The 27182-nt window shown below is 43.2% G+C and overlaps 1 protein-coding gene and 1 non-coding gene across 2 annotated transcripts in view; one reads left to right on the top strand and one right to left on the bottom strand.

Moving 5' to 3' along the window:
* The window catches only part of LOC124554188 (poly [ADP-ribose] polymerase tankyrase-1-like), a 61338-nt gene that overhangs the window by 21822 nt on the left and 12334 nt on the right, over window positions 1–27182 (bottom strand). The window lies entirely within an intron of this gene.
* Trnas-cga lies at window positions 8660–8734 on the top strand. The gene has a single exon. It is a non-coding gene; the product is annotated as a tRNA-Ser (tRNA).

Genomic DNA, 27182 nt, shown 5'->3' with positions numbered 1-27182 from the left:
TGTGATTTGCAGAGTATCCATGTTGATGTAGACGTACGTGCTAGCGAGAGAGACATTCCTAATTGAAGACATCAAATTTCGATGTATGATGCCACACACCAAGGCTTATAGAAACCAAGTGAAGGTCATGGAGCATTAACGAGAAAAAGTATGGTCAGAGTTCTATGGCACCGAACCAATAACGAACCGCTCATGAACAGCACCGAACTTGGAAGTGTGACATGTCGTAACTAGAATATCTACTCACGGCTTTTATCATCTTATTTGCAAAAACAAAGTTTATCACGACTCAACCACAACATGTGTGTGTGAACTGTGTAACGAAGCCTGTGAACGATATGACACAGAACTGTGCTGTAAAAGAGTGAAATCTATAAATAAATACGCAAAAAATGTAAATTGGAAATGTAAAATGTTAAGCAAAACAGCTGTATTTTCCTATTTGGCTTTAATTTTATTAAATAAAATACTTTGTGTCTGACCACAGCCACTAATAGAATATCAACAATAATAATAATAATAATACTGGCTGGTCAAATGGTCAAGAGCACTATGGGACTCAACTGCTGTGGTCATAAGTCCCCTAGAACTTAGAACTACTTAAACCTAACTAACCTAAGGACAGCACACAACACCCAGCCATCACGAGGCAGAGAAAATCCCTGACCCCGCCGGGAATCGAACCCGGGAACCCGGGCGTGGGAAGCGAGAACGCTACCGCACGACCACGAGATGCGGGCAATAATAATACTGTGTACAGCACTATAATAGACCCTAAGTAGTTACTGCTGTGACGTACTGTCAGTTACTTCATTTATCTGTTTCGAATCGAGTAAAGAAGGAATTTCTGGACTACGGCAGGTACTGTCTACAACTTGGACAAATCCTTAGGATTTGTTACGTATATGTCTCATTTTTATCATCAGCGACGTACGGAACAAAGCGTGATATATGTGTATAGTTGATGGACTATTTGAAGACGCTGTAACCTTCACCGCATTAATGCTACTAATTGAGAAAATGTAATTATTGATAACTTATATAATCAGTATTAGAGTCTTATAGAATTGTAATAGCAGTAATGATCTTTTCAAAATAATTTAGTTTCTTGACTGAAACAAAATCGAATATTTTGGTTTTTACCCCTCGGAAAATTTCGTTTCACTCCTCAGTGGGGTAATTATTTCCAGGTTGCGAACCCCTGCCGTAGACACTTTGCAAGCGCCCATAGTGTTACTTAACTGGAACTATGTCTGTGACAGACACAGCAGTAAATAAATGTGTCTGGTAACAGAAATATACAAATTATTAAGAAACAAGGCTCACTGAGGCGAGAAAACCGGAATTTAGTATACTGTAAGTAATAATCGAAAATCCGGTTACGTGCGAGTAAGGGTGTCAACAGAAGGCAGAGGCGGCGCAGGTACTAGGTAATGTTTAATTGCACTCAGGGGTAATGATCTAAGAAAGGCGGGGGAACCGCTGCTCTACGGAGTCGTGAACAAAAGCACGATGAGCCGTTGGGCGCAGCGTCTGATCTGCAGCGTGCCAGCTGACAGCACACACGAGTGGCTTCTGCACCGTTGGAACGTGCGGACAGTCTCATTCGAGGTGATCGGCGGATCACAATCAGACACCTCGCTGCACAAATAGACGTCTATATTTGTAGTGCTGACACACTCGTCCACCAGTTGGCGTACTCGAAGGCGAGTGCCCGCTGAATTCCTCGCCACCTAATAGAAAACCGTAAACAGCGAAGAAGGACCATCTGTGCGGAACTGCTTGTGCGCTACGGGGCTGATCTTGGAAATTTTTCTTGCCGCACAGTGCAACAGGCGATGAAACCTGGGATCATGACTTTGAGCCGAAAACAAAACGGCAATCTACACCTACGTGATTACTCTACTATTCAGTAGTGTAAAACACTAAGATTGACGTGTTTCTGAAGTCAAGATTCCATCATCAGAATAATAAAAAGTAAAAGAACCTGTTAAAACTCGCTAAAATGGAACATGCACCAGGCACAATAAAATTGATGATAAAATTAAAACATCGTGGCTACTTTCCTTGTTGCAGCCGTGTCTTCCAAGGTGCATCTCCACATAGTCGTCAAAATATAAAAACTCTAAAATGGTGTCGCCTATGGTGTTCAACATCTAACCACATGGCTCTCCCCTCTATCGTCGTAAACCGCCCGTGCGTCTTTGTTGAATCACACACCACGTAGCCAAACACGACACTGAAACGCGAGTGAGCTCACGCGCCAGTAAACAAGGGAGTCACAGAGATGTCTATACAAACAGATAGCGTATACATGTTCCAAGGACCTCATGACATGATGGTATCCTAACAATTGCTAAAAATGTAGTTACTAAAAGAAACCAGTGAAATGTTTGAAAAAGTTATTTGTATCACCAGTTAGCTGATTACACGGCTGCAACAAGGGTAGTGGCCACGATGTTTTAATTTTATTATCAATTTTATTGTGCCTGGTGCATGTTCCATTTTAGCGAGTTTTAACAGGTTCTTTTACTTTTTATTATTCTGATGATGGAAGCTTGACTTCCGAAACGAGTAAATCTTAGTGTTTTACACTATAAACAAGTGGTTGAGCCGATATATTTTTTAACATTAAAAATGCCTTTGTTTTAATGATTGCCACTCCAATTGACGTATCATGTCCGTGGCACTGTGTCCAATCTTTCGCGATAATACAAAACGAGCTGCCCTTCTTTGTACCTTTTCGATGTCATCCGTCAGTCCTACCTGATGCGGATCTCACACATCACAGCAATACTCCGGAATAGGGCGGAAAAGCGTGGTGTAAGCAGTCTCTTTAGTAGTACTGTTTCAGCTTCTAAGTATTCTGCCGATGAATCGCACGCAGTCTTCGTTTAGCTCTACCCACATCATTATCTATGTGATCGTTCCTATTTATGGTATATGTAATTGTAATCGCCAAGTATTTAGTTTAATTTACAGCCTTCAGATTTGTGTGAGTTATAGCGTAATCGAAATTTAGCTGATTTCTTTTAGTACTCGTGTGAATAACATCACATATTTTATTTATTCAGGGTCAACTGCCACTTTTCGCGCCATAGAGATATCTAAATCATTTTGCAATTCGGTTTGGTCATGTGATGACTTTACAAGACGATAAATGACAGCATCATCTGCAAACAAGCTAAGACGGCTACTGAGATTGTCTCCTACGTCGTTAATATAGATAAGGAACAATAGAGGGCATGCAACACTTCCTTGGGGAATTAAAGCTGCGAGGACGGGGCGTGAGTCGTGCTTCGGTATCTCAGATGGTAGAGCACTTGCCAGCGAAAGACAAAGGTCCAGAGTTCGAGTCTCTGTCCGGCACACAGTTTTAATCTGCCAGGAAATTTCAATATTCGTAATGTTCAGGTTACAAACAACAGTCGATATCCGAATAGCATTTGTTTATTTACCCCTTTCGGCTTATGTTAAAGCCATCTTCAGAATGTTTGGCCCCCTGTGGCTAGTACTGGAGGCAACGGCCTTCTAGCAGTGGATACACGGTTCCCGTAGGTGCAACCAAATTTTTATTGTTGCTGTTGTGGTCCTCAGTCCTGAGACTGGTTTGATGCAACTCTCCATGCTACCCTATCCTGTACAAGCTTCTTCATCTCCCAGTACCTACTGCAACATACATCCTTCTCAATCTGCTTAGTGTATTCATCTCTTGGTCTCCCTCTACGATTTTTACCCTCCACGCTGCCCTCCAGTACTAAACTGGTGATCCCTTGATGCCTCAGAACATGTCCTACCAACCGATCCCTTCTTCTAGTCAAGTTGTGTCACAAACTTCTCTTCTCCCCAATTCTATTCAATACCTCATCATTAGTTATGTGATCTACCCATCTAATGTTCAGCATTCTTCTGTAGCACCACATTTCGAAAGCTTCCTTTCTCTTCTTGTCTAAACTACACTCCTGGAAATGGAAAAAAGAACACATTGACACCGGTGTGTCAGACCCACCATACTTGCTCCGGACACTGCGAGAGGGCTGTACAAGCAATGATCACACGCACGGCACAGCGGACACACCAGGAACCGCGGTGTTGGCCGTCGAATGGCGCTAGCTGCGCAGCATTTGTGCACCGCCGCCGTCAGTGTCAGCCAGTTTGCCGTGGCATACGGAGCTCCATCGCAGTCTTTAACACTGGTAGCATGCCGCGACAGCGTGGACGTGAACCGTATGTGCAGTTGACGGACTTTGAGCGAGGGCGTATAGTGGGCATGCGGGAGGCCGGGTGGACGTACCGCCGAATTGCTCAACACGTGGGGCGTGAGGTCTCTACAGTACATCGATGTTGTCGCCAGTGGTCGCCGGAAGGTGCACGTGCCCGTCGACCTGGGACCGGACCGCAGCGACGCACGGATGCACGCCAAGACCGTAGGATCCTACGCAGTGCCGTAGGGGACCGCACCGCCACTTCCCAGCAAATTAGGGACACTGTTGCTCCTGGGGTATCGGCGAGGACCATTCGCAACCGTCTCCATGAAGCTGGGCTACGGTCCCGCACACCGTTAGGCCGTCTTCCGCTCACGCCCCAACATCGTGCAGCCCGCCTCCAGTGGTGTCGCGACAGGCGTGAATGGAGGGACGAATGGAGACGTGTCGTCTTCAGCGATGAGAGTCGCTTCTGCCTTGGTGCCAATGATGGTCGTATGCGTGTTTGGCGCCGCGCAGGTGAGCGCCACAATCAGGACTGCATACGACCGAGGCACACAGGGCCAACACCCGGCATCATGGTGTGGGGAGCGATCTCCTACACTGGCCGTACACCACTGGTGATCGTCGAGGGGACACTGAATAGTGCACGGTACATCCAAACCGTCATCGAACCCATCGTTCTACCATTCCTAGACCGGCAAGGGAACTTGCTGTTCCAACAGGACAATGCACGTCCGCATGTATCCCGTGCCACCCAACGTGCTCTAGAAGGTGTAAGTCAACTACCCTGGCCAGCAAGATCTCCGGATCTGTCCCCCATTGAGCATGTTTGGGACTGGAAGAAGCGTCGTCTCACGCGGTCTGCACGTCCAGCACGAACGCTGGTCCAACTGAGGCGCCAGGTGGAAATGGCATGGCAAGCCGTTCCACAGGACTACATCCAGCATCTCTACGATCGTCTCCATGGGAGAATAGCAGCCTGCATTGCTGCGAGAGGTGGATATACACTGTACTAGTGCCGACATTGTGCATGCTCTGTTGCCTGTGTCTATGTGCCTGTGGTTCTGTCAGTGTGATCATGTGATGTATCTGACCCCAAGAATGTGTCAATAAAGTTTCCCCTTCCTGGGACAATGAATTCACGGTGTTCTTATTTCAATTTCCAGGAGTGTATTTATAGTCCACGTTTCACTTCCATGCATGGCTACACTCCATACAAATACTTTCAGAAACGACTTTCTGACACTTAAATCTACACTCGATGTTAACAAATTTCTCTTCTTCAGAAACGCTTTCCTTGCCATTGCCAGTCTACATTTTACATCATCTCTACTTCGACCATCATCAGTTATTTTGATCGCCAAATAGCAAAACTCCTTTACTACTTTAAGTGTCTCATTTCCTAATCTAATTCCCTCAGCATCACTCGACTTAATTCGGCTACATTCCATTATCCCCGTTTCGCTTTTGTTCATGTTCATCTTATACCCTCCTTTCAAGACACTGTCCATTCCATTTAACTGCTCTTCCAAATCCTTTGCTGTCTCGGACAGAATTACAATGTCATCGGTGAACCTCAAAGTTTTTATTTCTTCTCCATGCATTTTAATACCTACTCCGAACTTTTCTTTTGTTTCCTTTACTGCTTGCTCAATATACAGATTGAATAACGTTGGGGAGAGGCTACAACCCTGTCTCACTCCCTTCCCAACCACTGCTTCCCTTTCATGCCCCTTGACTCTTATAACTGCCATCTGGTTTCTGTACAAATTGTAAATAGCGTTTCGCTCCCTGTATTTTACCCCTGCCACCTTCAGAATTTGAAAGAAAGTGTTCCAGTCAACATTGTCAAACGCTTTCTCTAAGTCTACAACTGCTAGAAACGTAGGTTTGCCTTTCCTTAATCTTTCTTCTAAGATAAGTCGTAGGGTCAGTATTGCCTCACCTGTTCCAACATTTCTACGGAATCCAAACTGATATTCCCCGAGGTCGGCGTCTACCAGTTTTTCCACTCGTCTGTAAAGAATTCGTGTTAGTATTTTGCAGCTGTGACTTATTAAACCGATAGTTCGGTAATTTTCACATCTGTCAACTCCTGCTTTCTTTGGGATTGGATTTATTATATTCTTCTTGAAGTCTGAGGGAATTTCGCCTGTCTCATACATCTTGCTCACCAGATGGTAGAGTTTTGTCAGGACTGGCTCTCCCAAGGCTGTCAGTAGTTCTAATGGAATGTTGTCTACTCCTGGGGCCTTGTCTCGACTTAGGTCTTTCAGTGCTCTGTCAAACTCTTCACGCGGTAACACATCTCCCATTTCATCTTCATCTACCTCCTCTTCCATTTCCATAATATTGTCCTCAAGAACATCGCCCCTGTATAGACCCTCTATATACTCCTTCCACCGTTCTGCTTTCCCTTCTTTGCTTAGAACTGGGTTTCCATCTGAGCTCTTGATGTGATGGATGCAAGTGGTTCTCTTTTCTCCAAAGGACTCTTTAATTTTCCTGTAGGCAGTATCTACCTTACCCCTCGTGAGATAAGCCTCTACATACTTACATTTGTCCTCTAGCCATCCCTGCTTAGCCATTTTGCACTTCATGTCGATCTCATTTTTGTGACGTTTGTATTCATTTTTGCGTGCTTCACTTACTTCATTTTTGTACTTTCTCCTTTCATCAGTTAAATTCAGTATCTCTTCTCTTACCCAAGGATTTCTACTAGCCGTCTTCTTTTTACCTACTTGATCCTCTGCTGCCTTCACTATTTCATTCCTCAAAGCTACCCGTTCTTCTTCCACTGTATTTCTTTCCCCCATTCCTGTCAATTGTTTCCTTATGCTCTCCCTGAAACTCTGTACAACCTCTGGTTCTTTCAGTTTATCCATCTCCTTAAATTCCCACCTTTTTGCAGTTTCTTCAGTTGTAATCTACGCAATCAATTATGTTGAAAAATAGGGTTTAGTACCCCAAATAGTGGGGAATAATGCGGTGTTTTGGAATCTTGAATGAAACCAACCTGGTTTCAGAAATAAGAGCATTGCATTACTTACTGAACACCCCTCGTAAAACTCATTTTTGCTCTTAACGTTCCATGTTTTAGTCCCATCTATTGAGACTGATCCCCACTGCTAAATACGAGGTATGTACACAAAGTCAGTTCCGTTTCGTTATATAAAAGAAACGTGTACAGATACAGAAAAAATATTTATTGTACAAAAATCTACAACTTTTAAACTACTTTTCTACATAGCTTCTGAAATTTTGTAGGTATTTGTCATAGCGTGGCACAACTTTTTGTATGCCTCCTTCATAGAAGGTTGCCGCCTGTGTATTCAAGCATGTGGTAACATGTTCTTTCAGCTCGTCATCATCGTTTAAGTGTTGACTGTTGTGTTGGCAGAAGAGCCAACACCGTCTTACGAGTGGAGACCGAAATGCACGCGTTTTAGCTCACGCAGGCTGGCGTGAGGAGGGAAGGACTATAGTGACGTGAGGTCTGGAACATGACAAGGAATTAGAATTCAGAAAGCGGACGTAATTAGTTTCAACTTTAATCCATTAATGATGAACGTCGCTCTTGACGGTACATGATTCACAATATTATCTGTTCAGAATACATTCTTGAAGATACTAATTATAGTAACAGAATATGGCGCCTTGGAAGGTCGTAGCAAATGACGTAGCTGAAGGCTATGCTAAACTGTCGTCTCCGCAAATGAGAGCGTAATTTGTCAGTGAACCATCGCTAGCAAAGTCGGCTGTACAACTGGGGCGAGTGCTAGGAAGTCTCTCTAGACCTGCCGTGTGGCGGCGCTCGGTCTGCAATCACTCATAATGGCGACACGCGGGTCCGACATATACTAGCGGACCGCGGCCGATTTAAGGGCTACCACCTAGCAAGTGTGGTGTCTGGCGGTGACACCACATTGACCACCAAGGGCAGATTTTAGGTGTAAGAAGAGATGAAAGTCGCTAGGAGCGAGGCCCAGGCTGTACGGGGGATAATCAAACGCGTCCCAGTGGAACGCCCGTAAGAGTTTCCAAAATGAGATTTTCACTCTGCAGCGGAGTGTGCGCTGATATGAAACTTCCTGGTAGATTAAAACTGTGTGCCCGACCGAGATTCGAACTCGGGACCTTTGCCTTTCGCGGGCAAGTGCTCTACAAACTGAGCTACCGAAGCACGACTCACGCCCGGTACTCACAGCTTTACTTCCGCCAGTACCTCGTCTCCTACCTTCCAAACTTTACAGAAGCTCTCCTGCGAAACTTGCAGAACTAGCACTCCTGAAAGAAAGGATATTGCGGAGACATGGCTTAGCCACAGCCTGGGGGATGTTTCCAGAATGAGATTTTCACTCTGCAGCGGAGTGTGCGCTGATATGAAACTTCCTGGCAGATTAAAACTGTGTGCTGGCGGAAGTAAAGCTGTGAGTACCGGGCGTGAGTCGTGCTTCGGTAGCTCAGTTGGTAGAGCACTTGCCCGCGAAAGGCAAAGGTCCCGAGTTCGAATCTCGGTCGGGCACACAGTTTTAATCTGCCAGGAAGTTTCATATCCCGTAAGAGTTGTTTGGTCACATTCACCGTGTGAGGTCGGGCATTATCGTGGAAAAAAAAGAACACCTTTGACAGCAATCCTCGGCGCTTGTTCTGTATTGCGCGGCGCAATTTCTTAATGGTCTCGTAGTAAACATGTGCAGTGATTTTTTTGCCTGGTGGTAAGAAATCAAACAGAAAAATGCCTTTTCTGTCGCAAAAAACGGTGCACATGACTTTTTGAGGTGTCAAGATTTGGTTAGGCTTAACCTTCGCTGGGGATGAAGTGTGCCTCCATTCCATTGATTGCCGTACGAGACCCAAGTTTCATCCCCCGTGACTATCCGAGAAAGAAAACCATCGCCTTCTTCATTGTAGCGTGTCAAGAACTGAAGTGCATTGCTCATCCGTTGTTTTTTGTGTTGTTCAGTAAGAATTTTGGGTGCCCAACGTGAGCACAGATTTCGAAATTTTAGTTTTTCAGTAACAGTTTCACGAATTAGTGATCGTGAGATTTGCGGAATTTCCATAGCAAGGGCACTAAGTGTTAACTTACGGTTGTGCTTAATCCTCTCTTCAGTTGTGCGAACCAATTCATCAGAAATCACAGACGGGCGTCCACTTAGTTCTTCATCGTGCACTTGATCACGTCCTACATGGAACAGTCTGACCCAGTGGGGAGGGGGGGGGGGGGGCGCAAATGGCCTGCGCATATCGGCGAATATTTCGTCCTTTTGCGCATGACGTCAGCATAGAAGCACGTTGTGTCGAGGCGCCAAAAGAGCTTCTTTTCGTAGTGTTGTGTAAGTAGGCTGTTTAGGTTTTTATGTTGGTAACGCCACGTAGTGCTCTGTATAAGAATTGCTGACTGCACTGTGTGCAATCTGTGGCTGGCTGGACTCATTGTTGGATTATTCACTAGTAGACATGGGCAAACTGAAACGCATAACTGTTTCGAAACAAATGAGACAATACAATACAATCTTTCGAAACAGTGAAACAGTTTGTGTTTCCTAATTGTATAGGCCTACACATTATATCATATTGAGTGTCCTCTGTATAAATATTGCCATAAAGACACAAATGAGGTGCGATAGCGCCAATAATATCGCAGAAAGTATGAAACTTTCACTTGGGTGTTTTGGCAGATTCGTATTTCCTGCAGCAGATGCGCTGCTTTCGAGTCCTGTGACTTTCATATTTTCCAGTTGGCTGAGGTCGGAGTTTGTATGTTTGACATAACAGGTGTTGCCAAACTCGTCTCCCTGTATTCGAGTGCCCAATTTTGATAGGTTTTATGAGTGGTGATCTGTATGTGCTCTTGAAAAGGCATATCATGGGATATAATTTATTGAGATAACATTCTGGGAAGCGAGGCACTGAATTAACATTTATGAGTGTGCCACTCACACTTTTCTTACTCACGGTTAAATTATCCATTTGTTTCGGTATGTTTCCTTGAAGTATAACATCCAGACTAAAATTTAAAACAATTCATACGGTGTAATGCCTTTGTGATACCTATATCATAGCAGATTTACACCACTTACAATTCTTGTTAAGGAAGTTTGTTTGATGTACAGGTATATGGAGTTCCCTCAAGTACTCACAACAGGCAGATATATTATAATTTTATTACAAACTTCCCCTGGAAATCAGAGATAAAGTTACGTTGCTGTCGAAATGCAATTTTTATAACAGTATCTGAAAATTAAAAACAAAAGTATGAAAGTTCTGTTGTTGATTTTACTAAGAATTATCTATGATCAATACACAAGATGCCTATATTGTGTAATAACCAAACATAGCGCATCTACAACACACAAACATATACTTACATAAATGAGATAATTATTCTCGAACGCACAAATAAATAAACAAACTCAAAAAAATTAAACTCACTGAATGGTGAGCAAAAACGTAAGTGTCTTCTGCGTGCAACAAATCTGAGAAAAATATTCTTGCAAGGTAGCTACATTCGAATCCTGCCTCGGGCATGGATGTGTGTGATGTCCTTAGGTTAGTTAGGTTTAAGTAGTTCTAAGTTCTAGGGGACTGATGACCTCAGATGTTAAGTCCCATAGTGCTCAGTGCCATTTGAACCATTTGGTAGCTACATTTAAGATTTAGTAGACTAAGCAAAATACAGTCAAATACAAAGCAGTGCACATTGACCAGAGAAGAACAAAATGATCAGAAATTTTACTGTTTCATTTCTGAGTAGATTTACTGTACCTGTTCTAAGTTGCAGTTTAGAAATATCATTTTTGATACTTTTTGCTTGAAAGACGGGATCGTGTGTCTGTTATTGTTTGCCCCTGCTTTGAAAATATGCGCTCACATGGAACAGAGGTGGCCATAACACAAAGACGTCGTTTCATTATTTCAAACAGCGTTGGAAACAACACATGATTTTCTTTCCGCCACAGCAATGGATCTTGTGATCCGTGTATCAGTGGCACCTACATATATTTATCAAGCTCGACTATACTTACAGCACATGTATGTTATAAGAGATGTGTAATTTAACTGAATGTTTTTCATACTTTTATTATTTTGAATAAGAATAGTGCGCGTTATCGTATTATTTGTTGGTGTTTATAAAGCAAATATTACACCATTTCGGAATAGGGCAGTCAATTAGAAACGAAGCTTTGTTTTCGGAAACCTTAAGCTTCGTGCTGTTGTGTGTCAAAAAGATTTCGACACACTTCAAAGTGTTTCATGAAGTGAGATGTTAAATGTGTTTCAGTATCTGTACCGTGCCCGAATCTTGTCCGAGACAGAGCGGAATGAAACGTCACTGTTTCGAAACAATTATGTCCCTTCCAACTACAGGTGGACTGAAACAGCCTTATTTTGAAACAGCGATACAGTTTCTGTGTCTGGCTCGAGATCGAATCTTGTCCGGTTGTCCGAGACAGGGGCGAAATGAAACACCACTGTTTCGAAACAGTGAACCACAGCCGTTCCGAAACACTGAAACAGTTCCACGTATCGATACACTGTATCGAAACATAGATAAACAGTGGCCAAGTCTATTCGCTAGTGTAGTGTTGGACTGCTGGACGTGAACAGCGAGTAGCGTTGGGCTGTTGGAGGTGAGCCGCCAGCAGTGGTGGATGTGTGTGGAGAGAGAGAGAGGGGGAGAGAGAGAGAGAGAGAGAGAGAGAGGCCAGAGGTCACTATAAGCGGACGATCTGGACGTGTGTCCGTCAGAAAAAGGAAATTTGTAAGTCTGGATGTCATGAACTGATTTTATATATATATATATATATATATATATATATTTCAAGATTTTAAGCATGGCTGCAGCAGCAACTGTTAAAATTCTTCACAATAAAAGGATGAAAGCCAAAACTAGTTGCAGGATAAAAAATTTTATTAAAATTCTTGACCAAGGTTTCGGTACATATAAATATACCTTCATCAGAAGTAAAACTTCCTGAACAGAGAGACACAGTCATTAGAAAAGCCATATCAACGAAAGTGAGAAACAGAAGCTTAAGTAACGGTGAAATTACCAAAGTAATACGGGCACAAAATCTTTAGTACTTACTAAAATTACATCATGCAATGAAGAATAATAAAACAATTATGCCAAAGGCGTCGTCAATAATTAAGACATCATCTCCATTTGTACAACATGTGTAATGGGCACAGGGTCAATGCGAACAGTTTAACACCATTACTTCGCCTGTGAACGATTGAGACACGAGTGTGAAAGCACTAGGGCAGATGGTTTCGCCGAGAGAGGGCACTTGTATGTGCCAGACTCGAGCATATTAAAATCCATGAATACATACATAAGCGCATCAAAAATTATTAAAGGTTGTGTTAATTCAAACTCTGTCTTAATAAATAAAACATATCAGGCCAATTAAAGACATTTATGTAAAATAGAAAATATAGAACCAATTTACCTGTGTCCTAGTGTCAGACGGATAAAGCTTGGGCTTGGAACATCTAACGAGAGAGGGCACTAGTGTAATGCGCGAGAATCTCGCGTAACGTAGGCGGTGAAATACATACTAGCGAAAACAACCAAAATGTTATAATAAAACGAAACCATCTGTCATTATGAATATAACATAGTAGTCATTTAACCAACCATACACATTGAAATTCATAACTAACAAACATCAAAATACGTAGAATCCCAACAAGACAGGAAAAGCGCATTTCACCGGCATCAACAAGCAAGAGAATAACTACTAGTCAGCCAGACTATATTACATTAAGGCAATGAGGGATTTGAAACTGTCTAAAAAAGCTGCACCTGTTCATTAAGAACAAATCCATCTTTTAGAGACAGATGCTTGAAAATCTCTAATTCTTCGAGCAAGTTTAGTTTGTAACCTTTATTAGCTTCATGAAGCAGCTCCACGTCGTCCAGTTCACATGGCGTGTGCCGTAAGAGCCACAGATGTTCAGCAAAGGTGGAATTATATACGTTTTCCCCATTTTTACCTAACATGTGTTCTTTATACCTAACTTTAATGGGTCTACCTGTCTGCCCTATGTAATAGTTTGGACAGTCGTTACAAGTAATTTTGTATACCCCGGACTTAGTGCTGAGTTCTTCTCGTGCTCCAATATTATGAATTACTCTACGTTTCAAGCTATTATTTACGGAAAAGGCAACTCTATAACCGTATTGTTTCTGTAAAAGTCTTCTTATCTTATATGAAACGTTCCCCAAAAATGGAATAGAAATAAAGTTATTACTCTCATACTTTTTTGCCCTGTTATCTCCTAATGTAATTTTAGTAAGTACTAAAGATTTTTGTGCCTGTATTACTTTGGTAATTTCACCGTTACTTAAGCTTCTGTTTCTCACTTTCGTTGATATGGCTTTTCTAATGAATGTGTCTCTCTGTTCAGGAAGTTTTACTTCTGATGAGACCGAGCGAGGTGGCGCAGTGGTTAGACACTGGACTCGCATTCGGGAGGACGACGGTTCAATCCCGCGTCCGGCCATCCTGATTTAGGTTTTCCGTGATTTCCCTAAATCGCTCGAGGCAAATGCCGGGATGGTTCCTTTCAAAGGGCACGGCCGACTTCCTTCCCCGTCCTTCTCTAATCCGATGAGACCGATGACCTCGCTGTCTGGTCTCCTTCCCCCAAAAACCACCACCACTTCTGATGAAGGTATATTTATATGTACCGAAACCTTGGTCAAGAATTTTAATAAAAAATTTTATCCTGCAACTGGTTTTGGCTGTCATCCTTTTATTATATATATATATATATATATATATATATATATATATATATATATACTCATGGAAATTGAAATAAGAACACCGTGAATTCATTGTCCCAGGAAGGGGAAACTTTATTGACACATTCCTGGGGTCAGATACATCACATGATCACACTGACAGAACCACAGGCACATAGACACAGGCAACAGAGCATGCACAATGTCGGCACTAGTACAGTGTATATCCACCTTTCGCAGCAATGCAGGCTGCTATTCTCCCATGGATACGATCATAGAGATGCTGGATGTAGTCCTGTGGAACGGCTTGCCATGCCATTTCCACCTGGCGCCTCAGTTGGACCAGCGTTCGTGCTGGACGTGCAGACCGCGTGAGACGAAGCTTCTTCCAGTCCCAAACATGCTCAATGGGGGACAGATCCGGAGATCTTGCTGGCCAGGGTAGTTGACTTACACCTTCTAGAGCACGTTGGGTGGCACGGGATACATGCGGACGTGCATTGTCCTGTTGGAACAGCAAGTTCCCTTGCCGGTCTAGGAATGGTAGAACGATGGGTTCGATGACGGTTTGGATGTACCGTGCACTATTCAGTGTCCCCTCGACGATCACCAGTGGTGTACGGCCAGTGTAGGAGATCGCTCCCCACACCATGATGCCGGGTGTTGGCCCTGTGTGCCTCGGTCGTATGCAGTCCTGATTGTGGCGCTCACCTGCACGGCGCCAAACACGCATACGACCATCATTGGCACCAAGGCAGAAGCGACTCTCATCGCTGAAGACGACACGTCTCCATTCGTCCTTCCATTCACGCCTGTCGCGACACCACTGGAGGCGGGCTGCACGATGTTGGGGCGTGAGCGGAAGACGGCCTAACGGTGTGCGGGACCGTAGCCCAGCTTCATGGAGACGGTTGCGAATGGTCCTCGCCGATACCCCAGGAGCAACAGTGTCCCTAATTTGCTGGGAAGTGGCGGTGCGGTCCCCTACGGCACTGCGTAGGATCCTACGGTCTTGGCGTGCATCCGTGCGTCGCTGCGGTCCGGTCCCAGGTCGACGGGCACGTGCACCTTCCGCCGACCACTGGCGACAACATCTATGTACTGTGGAGACCTCACGCCCCACGTGTTGAGCAATTCGGCGGTACGTCCACCCGGCCTCCCGCATGCCCACTATACGTCCTCGCTCAAAGTCCGTCAACTGCACATACGGTTCACGTCCACGCTGTCGCGGCATGCTACCAGTGTTAAAGACTGCGATGGAGCTCCGTATGCCACGGCAAACTGGCTGACACTGACGGCGGCGGTGCACAAATGCTGCGCAGCTAACGCCATTCGACGACCAACACCGCGGCTCCTGGTGTGTCCGCTGTGCCGTGCGTGTGATCATTGCTTGTACAGCCCTCTCGCAGTGTCCGGAGCAAGTATGGTGGGTCTGACACACCGGTGTCAATGTGTTCTTTTTTCCATTTCCAGGAGTGTATATATACTTTTGAACACTATTAAGGTAAATACCGGGTGATCAAAAAGTCAGTATAAATTTGAAAACTGAATAAATAACAGAATAATGTAGATAGAGAGGTACAAATTGACACACTTGCTTGGAATGACATGGGGTTTTACTAGAACCAAAAAAATACAAACGTTCAAAAAATGTCCGACAGATGGCGCTTCATCTGATCAGAATAGCAATAATTACCATAACAAGGTAAGACAAAGCAAAGATGATGTTCTTTAGAGGAAATGCTCAATATGTCCACCATCATTCCTCAACAATGGCTGTAGTCGAGGAATGATGTTGTGAACAGCACTGTTAAGCATGTCCGGAGTTATGGTGAGGCATTGGCGTCGGATGTTGTCTTTCAGCATCCCTAGAGATGTCTGTCGATCACGATACACTTGCGACTTCAGGTAACCCCAAAGCCAATAATCGCACGGACTGAGGTCTGGGGGCGTGGGAGGCCAAGCATGACGAAAGTGGCGGCTGAGCACACGATCATCACCAAACGACGCGCGCAAGAGGTCTTTCACGCGTCTAGCAATACTTTTTTTTGTTCTAATAAAACCCCATGTCATTCCAAGCATGTGTGTCAATTTTTACTTCTCTATCTACATTATTCCGTGGTTTATTAAGTTTTCAAATTTATACTGACTTTTTGATCACCCAGTACATTGTTTGTTCTCTATCAAAATCTTTCATTTGCGAACTATGCCTATCAGTAGTTAGTGCCTTCAGCAGTTAGAATCTTTTATTTAGCTGGCAGTATTGGCGCTCGCTGTATTGCAGTAGTTCGAGCAACAAAAATTTTTGTGAGGTAAGTGATTCGTGAAAGGTATCGTTATTCTTAGCCAAGGCGATTCTTTTGTAGCGATTATTGAAAGTCAGATTGCGCTGCGCTAAAATATTGTATGTCAGTGTAGTGATGATCAGAATAAGTAAAGAGCAAACTATCTAAGTACGTTGAGTTTTACACAGCTGTTTCTGTATCAAATAACGTAAGAGTTTTTCCAGCACTGTCATTCTTAATTTTCAAAGGGGAAGTTTCAGTCGTTGTGCTTTAGTTTGTGGTGTTGCGGTGTTTTGCAAAAGTTTTGCTTCAAAATGCCTGGGTGTGGTGTAACAGTGTATCTGTCGTACAGCAAAAATACATAAGGCACGGATATAATTTATTATTCGGTCCCAAAAAACGTTAGAGTGCAGAAGGTCTGGATAATGAAATGCCACCGAAAAGATCGCTTCAATGTTGTTACGTCAACTCTTTGTTCATTACATGTCACATCAGATGATTATCTCCGTGACTCGCGAGCAGAACTTCTTAATCTACCGCCGAGTGTTAGTGGAAATTCGGGCGCTGTTGACATAGTTTCTCCGAATAAGGCAGACAGGTTGCAGGCAAGAAAGACAATGAAAAAATCAATTGAGCACCTGGCTACTGTGTCTCCGAAAAAAAGAAAAATAGACCAGTCAACAGCGACAGATGACTGTGACACTGATAGTAAACACAGCAGCGATCTCTGTAAACGTATAGAAGAATTAGAATAAAGGAACCGCAGACTGACAGCTATGTGTACAAACCCCAGGTATAGTGAGAAGTGCTTGAAACTCAAAGTGAAAGCTTGTGTGATAAAATAAAATATCAAAAAAAATGTCAAAAGACGCAAGTGCACGAGAAAGTAACTTAAATATTAGGCAAATTGTTTTCAAAAACTGCTTGTTGAGTGGGAAGAAACGAGCAAAGTGCCAAAGGGAAGATATTTGTAAAGCGGTTACACTTCCTGCTGTGCCTAGGACGTGTTATTCGTTTTTAAGGAATAAGGTCGGTTTCCCACTTCCAGGACTGTCAACAGTTAAGAGATGGACGTTACGCTTTCCTGGTGTATTGACAGATGTTTTGCAACTAAAGAAAGTCCACTCATCCGTATTGACAAAAAATCGAACGCGTGTATATATATATGTGTGTGTGTGTGTGTGTGTGTGTGTGTGTGTGTGTGCGCGCGCTATCATTCGACGAAATGAATGTAGATAGCAGTATTATTTATGATCCTGTTGAAGATTTTCTTGTAGAGCCACACAGTAACGTGCTATTTGTTATGGTACGTGGTTTGTTTTCTGGATGGAAGCAACCCATTCACTATGATTTTGACACACAAATAACAGCTGATTGATTAAACAATATTGCCTGCTCTGTACAAGATGATGTTGCGGTGGTGTGCGACCTCGGAACAACAAATGGATCTGTGTGGAAAGATTTTAATGTGATAGAAACAAATTCCTGCTTTGCCAATCCGCAGTATGAAAAGAAACGACTAGGTGTTTTCAGATGTTCCACATTTGTTAAAATTAATGAGCAACCACTTTCTGGATGACGGACAAAAGCCTCCAAGTGGGAAAATTGTTAATAAATCGATTATAGAAAGCCTGCTCGCATTAGACAGGAGTGAAATGAAGTTGTGTCCTAAACTGTCACAGCTTCATCTCAGTGTTAAGGGGAGAGAGCTTCAAACGGTTTATTTGGCAATGCAACTTTTTTCGAGTACCGCAGGTAAAGCCATAGAGTACCTAATGCCTAAAGAAGAGGAAGCAAAAAATTTTTTTCAGTTAACAAACGACGCATTTGACATTCTGAATGCTCGGATATACAACAAGAACGCGTTATCATGTGGTTACGGGATACATAAGGATGTTCAAGAAAGAATATTTAGAGAACTGTACACGTGCGCCGAAAAAATTCGCATAGGCAATACAAATCACTTGCTCCCATTCCAGAAAGGCATAATGACAACTGATCGGTCATTATTTGGACTGTTTTCTGACCTTCAGCTACTACAAATGACATATATTTTAACTGCAAGATTGAACCAGGATGCACTGGAAAAATTTTTCTCGCAGGCCAGAGCAATTGGTCATTTGCGTTTGAACCTTTCTCCAACAGAAGTAACATATCGATTACGGCTGTTACTGCTGGGGCACAATTCTCACGATATTCCTCTGTCAAATGACACATTCGTAGAGGCAGATGAGTGTAACGGATTTTTAACGTCACATCTGGTCACAGGAATTTTTCCCGACATGAGAGAAGCACTGCAGATGATAGAAGGTGAAAAAAAAAGCTACAAGATATAAATTTTCCTCTTTAACATACACCAGAAGAATCTGCTCTCAAAGAGGGATCTACATCTACATGGATACTCTGCAACTCACACTTAAGTGCCTGGCAGAGGGTTCATCGAACCACCTTCACAATTCTCTATTATTCCAACCTCGTATAGCGCGCGGGAAGAATGAACACCTATATCTTTCCATACGAGCTCTGATTTCCCTTATTTTATAGTGGTGATCGTTCCTACCTATGTAGGTCGGTGTCAACAAAACATTGTCGCATTCGGAGGAGAAAGTTGGTGACTGGAATTTCGTGAGAAGATTCCGTCGCACCGAAAAACGCCTTTCTTTTAATGATGTCCAGCCCAAATCCTGTATCATTTCTGTGACACTCTCTCCCATATTTCGCTATAATACAAAACGTGCTGCCTTTCTTTGTACTCTGTCAGTCCTATCTGGTAAGGATCCCACACCGCGCAGCAGTATTCTAAAAGAGGACGGACAAACGTAGTGTAGGCAGTCTCCTTAGTTGGTCTGATACGTTTTCTAAGTGTCCTGCCAATAAAACGCAGTCTTCTGTTAGCCTTCCCCACAACATATTCTATGTGTTCCTTCCAATGTAAGTTGTTGTCAATTGTAATACCTAAGAAATTTGTTGAATTAACGGCTTTTAGATTAGACTGATTTATCGTGTAGCCGAAGTTTAACGAGTTCCTTTTAGCACTCATGTGGATGACCTCACACTTTTCGTTATTTAGTGTCAACTGACACTTTTCGCACCATTAAGATATCTTTCCTAAATCGTTTTGCAGTTTGTTTTGATCTTCTGATGACTTTATTAGTCGGTAAACGACAGCGTCATCTGCAAACAACCGAAGACGGCTGCTCAGATTGTCTCCCAAATCGTTCATATAGATAAGGAACAGCAAAGGGGCTATAACACTTCTTTGGGGAACGCCAGAAATCACTTCTGTTTTACTCGATGACTTTCCGTGAATTACTACGAACTGTGACCCCTCTGACAGGAAATCACAAATCCAGTCACATAACTGTGACGATATTCCATAAGCACGCAATTTCACTACGAGCCACTTGTGTGGTACAGTGTCAAAAGCCTTCCGGAAATCCAGAAATACGTAATCGATCTGAAAACCGTTGTCAATAGCACTCAACGCTTCATGTGAATAAAGAGCCAGTTGTGTTTCACAGGAACGATGTTTTCTAAACCCATGTTGTCTGTGTGTCAATAGACCGTTTTGGTCGGCCGGTGTGGCCGTGCGGTTCTAGGCGCTTCAGTCTGGAACTGCGTGACCGCTACGGTCGCAGGTTCGAATCCTGCCTCGGGCATGGATGTTTGTGCTGTCCTTAGGTTAGTTAGGTTTAAGTAGTTCTAAGTTCTAGGGGACTGATGACCACAGATGTTTAGTCCCATAGTGCTCAGAGCCATTTGAGCCAATAGACCGTTTCCTTCGAGGTAATGTTCGAACACAATATATCTTCCAAAATCCTGCTCTGCAGAAGGATTCCGTTACCTGGCTGGCTACATTGTATATCGTGCAAAGAACTGTGACAACACACTGGGAACGCCTTCTGGTGATATTTTAAGTCCTCCAACAAATGAAAATTATGGTTGGAATAAAGCCCTATCTCGCAGTGGGCTTACAGTTCCAACAGATGAGTGGCTACAAAAGATGTCACAGTTTTAACTAATTTTTAATGAATTTAATGGATTGGATAGTATTTCCAAGGAAAAAAAATATAGTGGAAACAATATGCACTGCTGTCCAAACTACAGGGTGTTTCAAAAATGACCGGTATATTTGAAACGGCAATAAAAACTAAACGAGCAGCGATAGAAATACATCGTTTGTTGCAATATGCTTGGGACAACAGTACATTTTCAGGCAGACAAACTTTCGAAATTACAGTAGTTACAATTTTCAACAACAGATGGCGCTGCGGTCTGGGAAACTCTATAGTACGATATTTTCTACATATCCACCATGCGTAGCAATAATATGGCGTAGTTTCTGAATGAAATTACCCGAAACCTTTGACAACGTGTCTGGCGGAATGGCTTCACATGCAGATGAGATGTACTACTTCAGCTGTCCAATTGTTTCTGGATTCTGGCGGTACACCTGGTCTTTCAAGTGTCCCCTCAGAAAGAAGTCACAGGGGTTCATGTCTGGCGAATAGGGAGGCCAATCCACGCCGCCTCCTGTATGTTTCGGATAGCCCAAAGCAATCACACGATCATCGAAATATTCATTCAGGAAATTAAAGACGTCGGCCGTGCGATGTGGCCGGGCACCATCTTGCATAAACCACGAGGTATTCGCAGTGTCGTCTAAGGCAGTTTGTACCGCCACAAATTCACGAAGAATGTCCAGATAGCGTGATGCAGTAATCGTTTCGGATCTGAGAAATGGGCCAATGATTCCTTTGGAAGAAATGGCGGCCCAGACCAGTACTTTTTGAGGATGCAGAGACGATGGGACTGCAACATTGTGCTTTTCGGTTCCCCATATGCGCCAGTTCTGTTTATTGACGAAGCCGTCCAGGTAAAAATAAGCTTCGTCAGTAAACCAAATGCTGCCCACATGCATATCACCGTCATCAATCCTGTGCACTATATCGTTAGCGAATGTCTCTCGTGCAGCAATGGTAGCGGCGCTGAGGGGTTGCCGCATTTGAATTTTGTATGGACAGAGGTGTAAACTCTGGCGCATGAGACGATACGTGGACGTTGGCGTCATTTGTTCCGCAGCTGCTACATGGCGAACGGACACCCGAGGCCGCTGTTGGATCACCTGCTGCACTAGCTGCGCGTTGCCCTCTGTGGTTGCCGTACGCGGTCGCCCTACCTTTCCAGCACGTTCATCCGTCACGTTACCAGTCCGTTGAAATTTTTCGAACAGATCCTTTATTGTATCATTTTTCGGTCCTTTGGTTACATTAAACCTCCGTTGACAACTTCGTCTTGTTGCAACAACACTGTGTTCTAGGCGGTGGAATTCCAACACCAGAAAAATCCTCTGTTCTAAGGAATAAACCATGTTGTCTACAGCACACTTGCACGTTGTGAACAGCACACGCTTACAGCAGAAAGACGACGTACAGAATGGCGCACCCACAGACTGCGTTGTCTTCTATATCTTTCACATCACTTGCAGCGCCATCTGTTGTTGAAAATTGTAACTACTGTAATTTCGAAAGTTTGTCCGCCTGAAAATGTACTGTTGTCCCAAGCATATTGCAACAAACGGTGTATTTCTATCGGTGCTCGTTTAGTTTTTATTGCCGTTTCAAATATACCGGTCATTTTTGAAACACCCTGTAAATACCCGGAGTTTTCTTCACTACATGTCAGAACACGACTTTTCATTCGTATGCGGTTCCTCAATGTTGTTGTTACTGTTGTGGTCTTCAGTCCTGAGACTGGTTTGATGCAGCTCTCCATGCTACTCTATCCTGTGCAAGCTGCTTCATCTCCCAGTACCTACCGCAACCTACATCCTTCTGAATCTGCTTAGTGTATTCATCTCTTGGTCTCCCTCTACGATTTTTACCCTCCACGCTGCCCTCCAATACTAAATTGGTGATCCCTTGATGCCACAGAACATGTCCTACCAACCGATCCCTCCTTCTAGTCAAGGTGTGCCACAAATTTCTCTTCTCCTTAATTCTGTTAAATACCTCCTTATTAGTTATGTGATCTACCCACCTAATCTCCAGCATTCTTCTGTCGCACCACACTTCGAAAGCTTCTATTCTCTTCTTTTCCAAACTGTTTATCGTCCACGTTTCACTTCCATACATGGCTACACTCCATACAAATACTTTCAGAAACGATTCCCTGACACTTAAATCTATACTCGATGTTAAAAAATTTCTCTTCTCCAGAAACGCTTTCCTTGCCTTTGGCAGTATACATTTTATATCCTCTCTACTTCGACCATCATCAGTTATTCTGCTCACGAAATAGGAAAACTCATTTGCTAATTTAAGTGTCTCATTTCGTAATCCAATTCCCTCAGCATCACCCGATTAATTCGACTACATTCCATTATCCCCGTTTTGCTTTTGTTGATGTTCATCTTATACCCTCCTTTCAAGACACTCTACATTCTGCTCAACTGCTCTTCCATGTCCTTTGCTGTCTCTGACAGAATTACAATGCATAGGCAAACCTCAAAGTTTTTATTTCTTCTCCACGGATTTTAATTCCTACTCCGAATTTTTCTTTTGTTTCCTTAACAGCTTGTTCAATATACAGATTGAATAACATCAGGGAAAGGCTACAACACTGTCTCACTCCCTTCCCAGCCACTGCTTCCCTTTCATGTCCCTCCACTCTTGTAACTGCCGTCTGGTTTCTGTACAAATTGTAAATAGCCTTTCGCCTCCTGTATTTTACCCCTGCCACCTTCAAAATTTGAAAGAGAGTATTCCAGTGAACATTGTCAAAAGCTTTCTCTAAGTCCACAAATGCTAGAAACGTGGGTTTGCCTTTCCTTAATCTTTCTTCTAAGGTAAGTCATAGGGTCAGTATTGCCTCACGTGTTCCAACATTTCTACGGAATCCAAACTGATCTTCCGCGAGGTCGGCTTCTATCAGTTTTTCCATTAGACTGTAAAGAATTTGCGTTAGTATTTTGCAGCTGTGACTTATTAAACTGATAGTTCGGTAATTTTCACATCTGTCAACGCCTGCTTTCTTTGGGATTGGAATTATTATATTCTTCTTGAAGTCTGTGGGTATTGCGCCTGTCTCATACATCTTGCTCACCAGATGGTAGAGTTTTGTCAGGACTGGCTCTCCCAAGGTTGTCAGTGGTTCTAATGGAACGTTGGATTCATACAGACAGACATTATACACGCCGCAACACGGTGCACGTGTGCTATTGCTGCTGACCAATCATCGCATTTGTATTTTGTTTCCATACGCTTTATTCTTATGACAAACGAAGTATACACTTCCGCTCCTAAGACCACTTTACGGTGTGTCATGGCCACAGGAGCGTGTTGTTTACGCGCGTCTGTTACGTAATTCACTCCGCCATTCTAGAGCACTACTGCCTGTTGAATGGGGCTGGTCAGAGTACGCCATCTGCACGCTGCTGCTGCCTGCAGACTTCTGCGGTCACGCGGCGCGCACGCGCTGGGTTGCATTTTGTCGGCGTGTTTTTCACGCTGGACACTGGACACACGAATGAAAAAGGCGCTGAGTTTTTATAATCCGTCAGCCTTCCAGCAAGAACATAGAGAAAATATCTCTGGAGTGAGCATTCACATGCGCAGAACAGATTTTGTGTTGTCAAAATAATTGCCGGTCTGGTCACGTGTTCTCGGGACGTCCTGTGTTTGTCCGTATAGCGCCCTATATATTTAGAATGTCACTACATCCCTAGTACAGACGGATTCTTTTCGTACGTGTCGTGGATTATTTATATATGTTGCGCAGACATTTTAACAGTATCCATTTGATACCGGGAATAAACCAGCTATCTTTGCGATAGGTGTCACAATTCAGATGCACTCTATTTTTGATAGTTTTCGGTATGATACGGCATTTTATACAGCGTGTTACAAAAAGGTACGGCCAAGCTTTCAGGAAACATTCCTCACACACAAAGAAAGAAAATATGTTATGTGCACATGTCCGGAAACGCTTACTTTCCATGTTAGAGCTCATTTTATTACTTCTCTTCAAATCACATTAATCACGGAATGGAAACACACAGTAACAGAACGTACCAGCGTGACTTCAAACACTTTGTTACGGGAAATGGTCAAAATGTCCTCCGTTAGCGAGGATACGTGCATCCACCCTCCGTCGCACGGAATCCCTGATGCGCTGATGCAGCCCTGGAGAATGGCGTATTGTATCACAGCCGTCCACAATACGAGCACGAAGAGTGTCTACATTTGGTACCGGGGTTGCGTAGACAAGAGCTTCCAAATGCCCCCATAAATGAAAGTCAAGAGGGTTGAGGTCAGGAGAGCGTGGAGGCCACAGAATTTGGTCCACCTCTACCAATCCGTCGGTCACCGAATCTGTTGTTGAGAAGCGTACGAACACTTCGACTGAAATGTGCAGGAGGTCCATCGTGCATGAACCACATGTTGTGTCGTACTTGTAAAGGCACATGTTCTAGCAGCGCAGGTAAAGTATCCCGTATCAAATCATGATAACGTGCTCCATTGAGCGTAGGTGGAAGAACGTGGGGCCCAATCGAGACATCACCAACAATACCTGCCCAAACGTTTACAGAAAATCTGTGTTGATGACGTGATGGCACAATTGCGTGCGGATTCTCGTCAGCCCACACATGTTGATTGTGAAAATTTACAATTTGATCACGTTGGAATGAAGCCTCATCCGTAAAGAGAACATTTGCACTGAAATGAGGATTGACACATTGTCGGATGAACCATTCGCAGAAGTGTACCCGTGGAGGCCAATCAGCTGCTGATAGTGCCTACACACGCTGTACACGGTACGGAAACAACTGGTTCTCCCGTAGCACTCTCCATACAGTGACGGTCAACGTTACCTTGTACAGCAGCAACTTCTCTGACGCTGACATTAGGGTTATCGTCAACTGCACGAAGAATTCCCTCGTCCATTGCAGGTGTCCTCGTCGTTCTAGGTCTTCCCCAGTCGCGAGTCATAGGCTGGAATGTTCCGTGCTCCCTAAGACGCCGATCAATTGCTTCGAACGTCTTCCTGTCGGGACACCTTCGTTCTGGAAATCTGTCTCGATACAAACGTATCGCGCCACGGCTATTGCCCCGTGCTAATCCATACATCAAATGGGCATTTGTAAACATTGCACTAACTGCAAAACCACGTTCGTGATGAACACTAACCTGTTGATGCTACGTACTGATGTGCTTGATGCTAGTACTGTAGAGCAATGAGTCGCATGTCAACACAAGCACCGAAGTCAACATTACCTTCCTTCAATTGGGCGAACTGGTGGTGAATCGAGGAAGTACAGGACATATTGACAAAACTAAAATGAGCTCTAACATGGAAATTAAGCGTTTCCGGACACATGTCCACGTAACATCTTTTCTTTATTTGTGTGTGAGGAATGTTTCCTGAAAGCTTGGCCGTACCTTTTTGTAACACCCTGTATTATTACAATGCCTGACGTACATTTTTGAAGTGATAGTCTTGCAAAACGACTTGCCAGACGCTAGTACTTTTGCAAGTGTCCGAAAAATACCGAATTTGCCTCACATTAGTGATTATATCCCTGCTAATTCGTCCTTTTTTTCTGCTATTTCTGCGTATTTATTTTCTCATTTTTGCAACCTAAAGCACAATGTTTCTTACTGGTGACACTTTGAAGTGTTTATTTAACGCATTTTACGTACTTGCTGCCAGTTTATTAAATAAATAGTAGACTGAGTCAGAAGGGGGAAAAAGGGCGATCGGAGAATAAATGTACTGTAAAGCAAATACAGTTGGTCTTGTAACAATCAACGTACATAACAACATTAAGGGAAGTGGAAAGTGACACAAATGAAACAGTTTGGGGACATGTTTACTAATATTTTACGCTTCTTAATCAAATGGCGAAGAAAATAAATTGAAGGCAAAATACAGCAAAGAAGATGAATGTGTACTTTGATTAGCTACACTATTGTGTTTTTTATTTGTTTTGTGCAGAAAATTTATTTAAGCTGAATGCAGAAATTGGTAGTAGGTGCTGTGGAAAACTAAAAATAGTTGCTATAGCATCTACCTTCAGCCACACACGTCCAAATTTTTGTCTTTCTAAACATTCCTCTTCAAAGTGTTTTGAACATACTTTGGAATATTTTGTGGGGACAAAATTACTCCTCTTCATTTTCTGGAGCCACGTCTTTACTCATTGTTCATCCTTCGGGAAACTAAAATATAAATCACACATAATCATTCTCCTTGTCCTAGACACACTTAACATGGTCTCCTACTGTAACTTTATAGTAAACAAAAGGTTTGGACACACATGTTATAGGAAGACAACTACAGACTCCCACTCTATTGAATTTAACTGTCTCCCGTCTTTCAAATCTATATACATAATCGACAAGTCACTGATAAATGTATGGAGGATAGTATTTGCTGAAACAACTAACCATTCCCTTTCCTGTTCCACTAGCAAATTTACGAGAGGAAGCGATTGTTTGAATGTTTTTGTAAGAGCCGTAATATATCTTATATAGTCATGAAATCGTAGAAAATCGTAGAATCAAAGCCTTAATTATAATGCGTCTCGAATTTTTTAAGCATAGTACCAATGAAAAGTTACTATCCCTCCTTTCGCATATTTTTCTTTCCATCCGTAGCAACAACGGTAATTCACCATAGCTATTACACTATCAACAAACGGTGAAAACACAACAAAAACTCTTGATAATATAAACTTCAAACGCTGAGGAAAGCACACACGCACAGCGAAGTCCCGGAGACACTTGACAATCCTGGTTTAATGGTGACAACATGCCCAGAACGCAATGCTCGCCCCAGAGATATTTACTCTGAGCTAGAGCGGCGGGTTTGGATGACTAAGAATCTGTTGCCTGCATAGCAAGTACAGCAAGCAATCGGTGATTTACT

Source organism: Schistocerca americana, chromosome 11, assembly GCF_021461395.2.
Source record: "Schistocerca americana isolate TAMUIC-IGC-003095 chromosome 11, iqSchAmer2.1, whole genome shotgun sequence".
Lineage (NCBI taxonomy): Eukaryota > Metazoa > Arthropoda > Insecta > Orthoptera > Acrididae > Schistocerca > Schistocerca americana.
This window is presented reverse-complemented; position numbering and strand designations above follow the sequence as displayed.